General features: G+C 36.8%; 1 protein-coding gene across 2 annotated transcripts in view; it reads right to left on the reverse strand.

Moving 5' to 3' along the window:
* The window catches only part of LOC107697696 (transmembrane protein 121), a 30,605-nt gene that overhangs the window by 12,704 nt on the left and 7,153 nt on the right, over positions 1–10,748 (reverse strand). Inside the window, exon 2 of one of the 2 annotated variants that reach the window (XM_016498493.1) lies at positions 9,106–9,136. The exons of the other annotated variant lie outside the window; for it this stretch is intronic. The gene's annotated coding sequence lies outside the window, so the exon portion shown is untranslated. The remainder of the gene's footprint in view (positions 1–9,105; positions 9,137–10,748) is intronic. 2 annotated transcript variants of the gene reach the window in all.

Here is a 10,748-nt window from a genome sequence, read left to right on the forward strand (position 1 = left end):
TCATGGCGAATTTGCTATTTACACGGCAGAATTTGCAAGTGCAAAGACAGATTGCATCTCCAGAGAGGAAATTAGCTGCTCCTGCTCGAGCAAATAGGTAGCCTAATTCTAATACATATCTAATGTCCATTATGACATGTAGGCATTTTTATATTTATGTAGCCTACACAATAATAATCTTTTACATAAAATGTTTTAATATTTGGCATGTTTTGTGCTGCTGCGCGTGTAATAAGCAGAGTGTTCGCGTGTTGTGGACCCGCCTATACTAACGCACTCTTTAAATAACAAAAATACTACTGCGCCATTGACTTTAGACCAGGTTTTAGTTGGTCAATGGCACAGTCTATTTCAGCTGCCTCAAAATAGCAATGCACCAACAATGCACCTGAACACACCTCGTTTTCAGACCAGCACGCCCATGAGCGCACAAACGGGCGCAAATGCATTTGCTATTTAAACAACGTGGCGTAGGATGTGAAAATGATAACTGCATCGGGCTGAAACTAGCAAAAAACACTTGCGTCGTGCCTGGTGCCGCATTGCGCCGGGTGTATGATAGAGCCCCTTGTGTTACACAAAAGGTAACAACCAGCACATGGATACTTGATAATACTTATTCATGTAAAACAGAAAGTAGGCAAACAGTACTATTTTGGTTAATAAATTACGTTTCTAAGTGACCAGACTTCCCACAAACTTTAGTTTGCTGTCAGTAAGATTTTTGGTAATGCTTTAGATTACAACCTGCAATGTACTGCGTAAATAAACAGAATTTACAACATAACTTTTTTGTAATTACAGTATACCTATTCAGTACCTCCGTGTAAGGATAAGGGAACAATATGCAACGTTTGGGGAATAAAGGAGTAATAATCTGTAAAATTACAAATTATTTCTACTGTAAGTATTTTGAAACTAAGGGGTACCTATTCTAATATTACGTGGTAATTATGACCTAACAACAATCTTATATTTGCAAGCGATTTAGCAAAATCATACACCGTGTACTTTTTTATAGCCTACACATATGAAACACGCTGGTAATTGTTTCAATCCAAACGCTCGGTTGAGACTGTTGGGTTAGGAAGCTGGCTTGATTTGACCCAATTTGGGTTGATATCAGTAATAAGTAACCCGACGTTGCTGGGTTATGAATGTGGAGGACGTGAATGAGAGTCGAAACGAAGAGGAGAGAGATTTTTGAAACTGACTGGAATTTGTTCTTTTAAAACTGGTGGTTTTTGTCCGAGTATGTTCTCACAACATTGAGCAGCGATTGATGAGCGGTAAAACCGGGAACTGAACTAATATTAACGTTAGTCAAAATGATGCTTGAGGACATGGATCAAAACGGTAAAATCAAAGATGGTAAAATCCTGTCAGTTCGCTATAATACACAGTTTAATCTTGACTTTCAGTGTTTATTACTGTGTATTGGCGTGATGGTTTGGCCATAATAGTTTAACTTCGTCAGTGGGTGAAAAACATGAACAAACTGAACTAAATCTATTTATTCTTAAACAAGCTTTTCAAAAGAATTTGATTTAACTGTATAAGCTGTATAAGTATGGAGTTGCTTTGCTTTTTTCTGAACTGGTATAATACATTTAAATCTTTTATTAGGCTGTCTGTTGCCTGTGATGTTACTGTTGTCATATTGTGTGTGATTTAAATTTTAAAACCCATTTTGAGTTAATTTAACCCAGCAGTAGGACTATAGTAAATTGCAAACAATATTTGAATTAAATAAAACAGTCCACCATGTTTATTGATACATTACCTGATATATAATGAATGTATGTATGACCTACTGTATAAACAATTGTTTCAGAGCAATTTGTCCTTTAATAATAGAATGTGTACCCCATGGTTAAAAAATACATATACACCTATAATAAAATACCAATATAAAATGATAAAAAGTATATATCGTCTATCTAAATCATTCCCAAACATAAGATTGTTGTTTAGGCCATACATACCACGTAATATTAGAATAGGTACCTCTTAGTTTCAAAATACAGTATAAATTATTTTTAATTTTACAGGTTGTTACCCCTTTATTCCCCAAACATCGCATATTATTCCCTTATACCTACACGGAGGTACTGAATAGGTACACAGTACACTATAATTGCAAAAAAGTTACGCTGTAACTTCAGTTTACTTACGCAGTCTTTGCAGGTTGCATATCTGGTTGTTACCCACTTATTACCCCAACGTAACACATTGTTCCATTACACGTACGTTCTTTATAAGTACACTATAATTACAGAAACGTACACCGTAAATTCAGTATACTTAGTTCTTTGCGGGTTGTAATCTAAAGCGTTACCAGATTTCTTTGCACTTATTTGATTAAAAATATGGTAAAGACAGTAATATTGTGAAATATTATTACAATTGTTTTCAATTTTATTGTATTTTAAAATGTAATTTATTCCTGTAATGGCAAAGCTGAATTTTCAGCATCATTACTCCAGTCTTCACCAGTGTCACATGATCCTTCAGAAATCATTCTGATATGATGATGTGGTGCTCTATGGGATCATATTCCCGCCAAATGTATTGCAGTCACGGATAAAAAAAAAAAACAAGCGTGAAACCAAAATGTAAAAACACAAGTAAAATTATATCGCACAAAATAATACGTGTAAATCAAAAATTGTATAACGCATTTAAAAAAAATAAGCATGAATCAAAACTTTAAACACATTTAAAATCATATTGCACAAAACTGAAATATTAATGCAAAATTATCTGAATTGCACACAAAATCATGTGTTCCTTGGTTATATTTCTCAGTTTTTTGTGCTCTCAGACATTTTCTGCACATATTTTATTTTTTTGTATGCTTATGCTGTTTTTCCCTTTGCTCTTTATTCCACGTTCTGTGCTTCTTCTTCCAAATGTTGCGGTTAGAGTTTCATGTAAATCAGGGAGGGCTAAAACATCATCATTGGTCCACTAGTTCTAGATTGACAGCTCCTCCTCTAGCCAATCAGTCGAAGAGGGGCGGTGACGTCACTCCAATGCGCCTCATTACTGCCGATGCTCAGTGTTCTGTTCACTTGTACAGGTGAAAATGGACAACTGTTGGCTGGGAAACATCTTTCCATACAGGACACCGTTATATGTCTGTCTGTCACTGCTGTACGCCTACCTGGCGATACATAAAAAAAATATAATTTTATGTAAAAAAATACATAAAATTCTTTTAATTTATTATATTATTTAAAAAAAAACCTTGCTACATGTACTGCGTTAAGCTAACGGAGACTTGTTATAGCACTTGTGTATCATTGCTCTTTTGTTGATTTTGATTGCTTCCATTGTCCTCATTTGTAAGTCGCTTTGGATAAAAGCGTCTGTTAAATGATTAAATGTAAATGTAATAAACAAACAAAACGCGGGGAAACACGCCGCATTACTCTTTTACTTTGCGTTCCGGTCTTCTGTCACGCTACGGTGAGATAAATGCACGAAGAAGATGAAGATGAATGCAAATAGTCTTTAATAAATCCACACAAGGGTAAATCCAGGACAGAACAGGCAGGAAACACACATAGGGACGTAGTAAACCGGACAGCAAATGGTGAACAGAACACAACTTAAGTAGGTTGGCAAATTAAGATAATTAAACTAGACACACCTGAACCAAATGACATAATGAACCGGAGACAGAAACTACCGGTAGGTCACACAGAGTACATGGGGAAAGAAAACACAACAAACAGTCCAGGGGTGTGACACTAATTGAATCTAATTGTTTTCTAATTGCTACACAGGTCTAGACCACAGTCATATGTATGAATCAGAATATCATAGAGATTTAGGAATGGCCTTTTTGACTTAGTAACCACCTATTAGCAACCATATAGCAAGCCCTAAAGCATTTGGCATCATTACGGTGCAGCACTCCAAAAAAGTTCAAATTTAGTTGAATAAGTGTACTGAAGCTGTATATAGACAAGAATCAAAACTTCAACATCACAAGACAGGGTTAATTAACTAAAATTACTTTAAATCCCAAAGGCAGTCTCTAAAAGCAATATCAGACGAAGACATTTCACACTATTTAACCAAAACAAAGGGTTTGTCATTTTTTAAAAATAGAAACACAGAAAATGTCCCTTTTATAACAATTATTCGCAAAGTACTTGACACTTTCTACATGGAAATGTAAAGAGCCATCAAGTTTGAATGCAGCCCTGCAAAATAATGGCTTCCAGTGACAGCTTTTGAGTCCATGGAGAGCTTTTGTCAAAAACAGCTGTTTTCCTTCTCAACTTAGCATTCAACCCTTAACCTATTGATTTGTCTCTTTGAACACTGCCATTTCATTTCACTGGAAGTGGAAACACCAATCACAAGCACCTCTGTTAATAAGCTGCCTTCTTGCTGTGTGCTACTCTGTGAAAAAGGAAAAATAAATATCAAGGAAAGCATATATAGGGGTTGCGTTTTCTTTGGTGCTAAGAGGCTCACAAAAACTTTGGTTCAGATTCTTATTCTAAAGTAGAATCTCGTGGCATATAAAGATCAGGCTACTTTCACAGTGAAATATGTAAACCTTTATTTAATTCTTAGATTTTCAGGACACTTCCTTTTAAGTACTATAGCTGTCCTACTTTGTTCTTATCTCCCTTCTCTGTCTGATATTTTTCTCTACTTCTTTCCTTTGCAAATTGTTCTTCTTGACACTCCACTCGACTAATCCTAACATCACTTCATTGTTACAAAATATTCTCAGGTCATTCCTTGCCCAATCTGTATCTCTCTCACGTATAAAATCTCTTTTGTTTTCAGCTTTTAAAGTCTCCTAAACCAGGGGTTTTGAAACTTTAATGCCAACCAGGGGCCCATATTTTGATACTCTTTTGATACTGTTTTGGATATATAAATCTTTACCTGCAGTACCGAGTAGTTCAGTACAGAGTGTTTACTATTTCATTTACTATTTCGAAAAACCACTGCAAATGATCCAGTGTGTGAGTGAAATGTCCTAATGAATCAAACTGAATCACAAACAATTTTAGACCTTTTTGCAAACCCGCTGACTGATTAGTTTAAAAGAGGGATTTATTTGCATCTGATTCTAAACAGATGACCAAAAAAGAAGAAGAAAAAAAAAAACATATGACCTGATTGCTGAAATATTGTGTGAAAAAAATTATTCTCAAGTTGGCATACAGTAACTGACATTTAAAAGTTTACTGGGGCACAGCAGTATTTTGATCAGGCTTTTGACCCAGGAGAAATGGTCTAGCGACGCCCATGACGCCAACAACCACCAAATATGTTTATCCCCTTGTGAGGGACCCCCATCTTAGAATATAAAGGAAGATTTCATGTAAATTAATTTATACTGTGTGGAAAAAAAATATTAAATGTGATATTATATTCTTTGTAAAGAAACACTACACGTCTGCACATGACGTCACCGTTTTCACAAATTCACGTTTTTGTTGTTTACATGAAAATGATAATGGCATGCTTTTCAAAAATTTGCACTTTGAAGCCCATTTTCAAAAGTTTGTGATTTCAGGCCCCCAAACATGACATTGTCATATAAATAAACAGCAAAAGCGCTTAAAAAGCTTTCCATATTGTCAGCGCGCTATAGCGCCATTGTGCTTTGGGCGTCCTGAATTCGAGTCCCGGCTTGCGGGCCTTTTCTGATCTCACCCCCTCTCTTTCTCCCACTTCACTTTCTGCCTACTGACTGTCCTATCAAAATAAAGCAAATAAATGCCAAAAATAAATCTTAAAAAAAAGTTTTTTTTTGTATTTAGTTTAAAACAGGGTCATGTAAATGCCCCCTAATGTAAAAATAAATAAATAAATAGTAAGAATGATTAAAGAGACTTGAAATATACTGTTTTTACTTTTCTTTTCTCCCTCTCTCTCTCTTTTTTTTTGGAGCTCAGCCTGGCTAATAAAATGTGTTCCACAAAAGAATGAAAGTCATACATACAACATGAGGATGAGTAAATGATGATTTTCATTTTTAGATGAACTATTCTCTTAATAGCTGTATCTTGCCCAGAATAGTAAATCAAGCTCAAAATCACATACAGTGGAGAGGCTTCCTTACAACTTCATTCTGAGATATTAGAATAGATATTAGATATTAGAATGCAGAGCCTGTCTCACTGGCAGGATTTATCTTTTAATTTCTCAGCTGCATTGTTCCACTGTCTCAGTCATTCCCACGGGAATCTCAGCCACAGAATCAGGCAAAGGCATGAGGCGATAGCCAGAAAGCTCTGTGCTTGCTATTTATGTCTTTCTGGTTGGAGATGACAGGGAGGCTTTAAACTGCTGAACTTTGGCAGGCTGAGCATTGGGAGTCTTCTCACGTCCATGAGATTCTTTATCTCAGCGTGACACAACTGTCCCCGGTGCTGTGCTAAGAAGGAGAAGAGAGTATCTCCTCTCTTCTACTCTTGTGCCTCTTCTACTCTGTTCACATGAGAGCTGGAGCTTTGAGCAACCCAAGGTGTTTGCAGCACAACAGCTTAGACACCTTAAAGAGAGACGGAGGACTAGGACTGGTAGAAACTGATATGGCCCACAGTGACTGAGGAAAATCCATGTGGCCTTTTAGGGATGCTGCTCAACTTAGGTTTCGACTGCAGTCTGGTTCACATTTACATTTCTTGCCGTAGGGTCTAATAAAAAGTGTTTTAATTATGTTCATGATATTTACCTAAGCAGGTGGCTAAGGATACAGAATTACTGCTTTAGGTGCATCATATTTTATTAAACCACATCAGGGCAAGTTATGTGTAATGACACTAAGGATTAATTATCAAAAGCCTAATGAATATAAGCGCATACTTTTCTCAACCTGAAGTCGTGATATATGTGTATGACTTTCTTTTTTCAGTAGAACACAAAAGGAGATGTTTAAAAGAATGTTCATGCTGCTCTTTTCCATACAATGTAAGTGAATGGGGACCGTGGGCTGTCAAGCTCTACAAGTGACAAAAAAACAATAAAAGCATCATAAAAGTGGTCCATGTTACTCAAACACTGTATTTCAAGTCATCTGAAGTCATATGTGAGAAACAATCAGACATTTTCATTATTATTTACTAAAAATCTTGCTTGACCGCTGTAGTCACCGTTCACTTTCATTGTATGGATATAAATCATTTCTGTTTGTGTTCAACAGAAGAAAGTCATGCTGGTTTCGAAACACACGAGGGAGAGTAAATGATACAATTTTAATTTTTGGTTGACCTATCCCTTTAAGCATCATAATTTGTACTTGAATACAGGATCATAACCATGAAATTCCCCCAATATTCAGATAAGCAGAGAATTTATTTTTTCGTAAAGTATTACATTTGTTATCCTCTAATGTTATGTTGGTCTCAGGTACACTTGTTAGTTTTGCAAAGAATTGGAGTAAATAAATATAAATTTTATATATACTGTATATATTATATTATATTATATTATAAACATTGTTCATTGTTATAACAGCTAGTTAATAGTGAGAATTGGTCCCTATACTAAAGTGTTACCCTTATTTCCAGCATTTAGGAAAAAATAATTAAATTCATCTCAGTAAGCTTAGAAACAGACTCTTGGCTACACAAGACTCGCCAATTTTATGCTTGCTACACTGAGAGGCAACAAATGGAACGACTTAGAGCTCCAAATCTGCTACAAAAGAGGCAGTAACCAGTGCAATCACACATTGTGGCACATAGATGTTATCTTTGCTGCCTCTGTCTCTCTCTGACTCTGATATCTTTCCCTCTCCCTCTCTGAAAGGTGATTTACTTCGGGCCCCACGCGCTCTTAAGCGTTTGCTGCTCTGAGATTCGGCGGTCTCTGCCCTTATGCTGCTGTTATGGAAGGGCTGCACTCTCCTGTCCAGGTAGATCAACAGAAACACCACACAGCCACGCTCCATTCAGGTGTAAAACTATAATAGCTATATTTTAGGTGACTCTGAAAGGACGACTCGGTATAGTGCTCAGCAAGACAAAGTGTCATATTGAATTTTTATAGTAGAACAAAGTCAGTCTAGATGGAAGGAGTATTTCAGGCCACGTGGATTCCCAAGTTGATTTCACTGTCTGATATTTCTAAGGAAGAAAGTGTTATGAACTGTCATCCAGCATCAGGGAAGAGAACCAAACCTGACTAATATATCTGTCACAGCAGAATACGTTCATTCACAGAGCACATGACACAAAGGCAAGTGTGAGCGGAGTCGCTATGAGCTTTTCAGCTCTAAAATAACATCTCGCACACTAAAAGAACTCTATTTAAAAAAGTATGTTGGCTACTGTACCGCTGTCACAATGCCAGAGAACTAATAGATGACTAGGTTGTCATGGGAACTAATGTTCAGTTGGGACAATGAATTACTCTGCTAAAATTGGGCAGAGTGCATTTTTTGGGTTTAGACTAATACTATTGATTACAGTGCTTGCACAGCAGCACTGTATTGATATTCTTAGATATTCTGTTTTGGGATTTTTTTTTTTAAACCCCTAACCCTAAGTATTACACTTCTGCAATTAATTCAGCCCAAACCACTTTACATAGACATTGTTTCATCCGCTATGGGTACATTTGGCCCTGTGGACTTTTAGAAAGTAAACTCGCTTAAAACTATATATAAAAAAATACTTTGCACTCTCACAGAAGAGTTAATGCACAACTGAGCATGCAAGCCCCTTAAAGTATATTCTATTGACAGTGAGCCTGGATGGACACATCTTGTGTATGCGCACTACCTAGTGGACCATTTGTCTTTGAGTGCTTAAATTACTTGCATAAGTGCTGTCGATCTTCTTAGTAAATGCTTAATAGCTAATTTCATTACTAGCATTTTATGTATCCTTAATTCAAAGTAACATTTCTAGACTTTGTACAGAATTCTGGAATATTGTTTGGTATTCATGAACATTTCCACCACAGTGTAATTTCCACCAAATCTCAAATTGTGTATTGTGTTTAATAGCATTCTGCAGTAGAAATTACTGACTGGACACTGCAATGTCACGCATGTTTCAAAGTGACAAAGTTGTAAAAGGAATTCACCCAAAAATGAAAAATTTCAGAAAATTTACTCACCTATTGCTTTCTCCAGTGAAAAAGTCATCATCTGAATAAGGAGAGAAATTTGCACAGATCAAGCACCGTTTACATGTGAAAACAGTCCAAAATAGTTCTAAACAAATATGTTGGTAGATTTTGATGTGAGAGCACAATAGATATGGACTTTTTAAACTTTTAAAATGCCTTAGTAATGGACTTTTCACAGCTTTTCACTTCACAAGATGTCAGTTGATGCACTGGAGTTGTGTGGATTACATGTGGATTATTGTGATGGTTTTATCAGCTGTTTGGACTCTCATTCTGATGGCACCCATTCACTGCAGAAGATCCATTGATGTAATGCTAAATTTTGCAAAATGTGCCCCAATGAACAAACAAACTCACCTACATCTTGAGTACATGTTCAGAAAATTTTCATTTTTGGGTGAACTATTTCATTTAGAGCAGATTTTAGGGTAATAATACAGCCAACCATCTGTATCAAAGCTGATGATATATAAAGCTCCACATACTTTCACATTACGCATTTGCTAATTTGTGATATTTAGACTGTTTATGTGCTTTTTATATAACATATATGGCATGCACTCTGCTTATAAATTCTGAACATAACTGTAGAATATTAAACATTTATCTCCTGTACTTCAGCACTACATAAACTGTTTATTGGAATTGTGTGGGTTTACTGTTGCCTTGGGAGCAACTCACCAAGTTACCTTTCTTCTAAGAAGAAGCTTATGTGGCAGATAAACTCAGTTCTGATTCTGCTATAGTCAACAGTGCACCGGAGGCATATGTGATCACGTAAGATCTCTAGAACAATCTAGAATGACAGCTACCCCTTAAAAGTTCCAGCATATTACAACACACACTCTAGAGCAATCCAACTATCTCTAATAAGCACAACCAGCCGTCTTAACCATCATTCCACAGCGCTGACGGACTGTGCATTCAGCATGCTGCCTCATGGGCACTGCTGCATTGTTTGATGTGAGAATCCAGGCCTCCTACAGATGCAAAAGGCCTCCTTCCAGCCAACCCCAGTCAAATGCTTCACTTCACAAAATGGCCTTGCCAGCTGTCCGTGCTGACATTGTGTCAGTAATTAGTCAGCGGGGGGTTTGGACTGGCAGGGAGGCAGTTAGCCTGTCTGCCTGCAAATGGAGGCGGTCATGTCACACTTATGAAACCCCGGGGGAGATTGGAAACATGCAGGTGGAACTTCCATGGCCTGCTGGCAGAAGGGTAAGAATGTACCAGTCATACCGACTAATGTCCTGATAATGGACAATGGAAGGGGTGTGACACTCTGAAAACCCAGTTCAGTTTTTATGCACAGGAAATGAGATAAAGTACAAGTGCCTGCAGCAATTCTGTGTGCCCTGATCAGATCAATAGGAGAGGTCACTTAAAGTCATCATGGAATTAACAGTATTTACTTTCATTTCTGGTCTAATTGTGAACAGATGATCTCTGCACATTATCTCAAAGAAAAAAATCATGTTTATTTTCATAATCTTTTGTCATAACTTTTTAACCTCACTCCTCCAATAACCTGGATATGTTCTGGAATATAACAACCAATCTGCAAAATCCAATCAATTTCTGATGAAAAATAAAAAATCACATCCCAACCTACAATGCCACTCCCCCCCACC

This window comes from Sinocyclocheilus anshuiensis, unplaced genomic scaffold (assembly GCF_001515605.1).
Source record: "Sinocyclocheilus anshuiensis isolate Anshui unplaced genomic scaffold, SAMN03320099.WGS_v1.1 scaffold446, whole genome shotgun sequence".
Taxonomy (NCBI): domain Eukaryota; kingdom Metazoa; phylum Chordata; class Actinopteri; order Cypriniformes; family Cyprinidae; genus Sinocyclocheilus; species Sinocyclocheilus anshuiensis.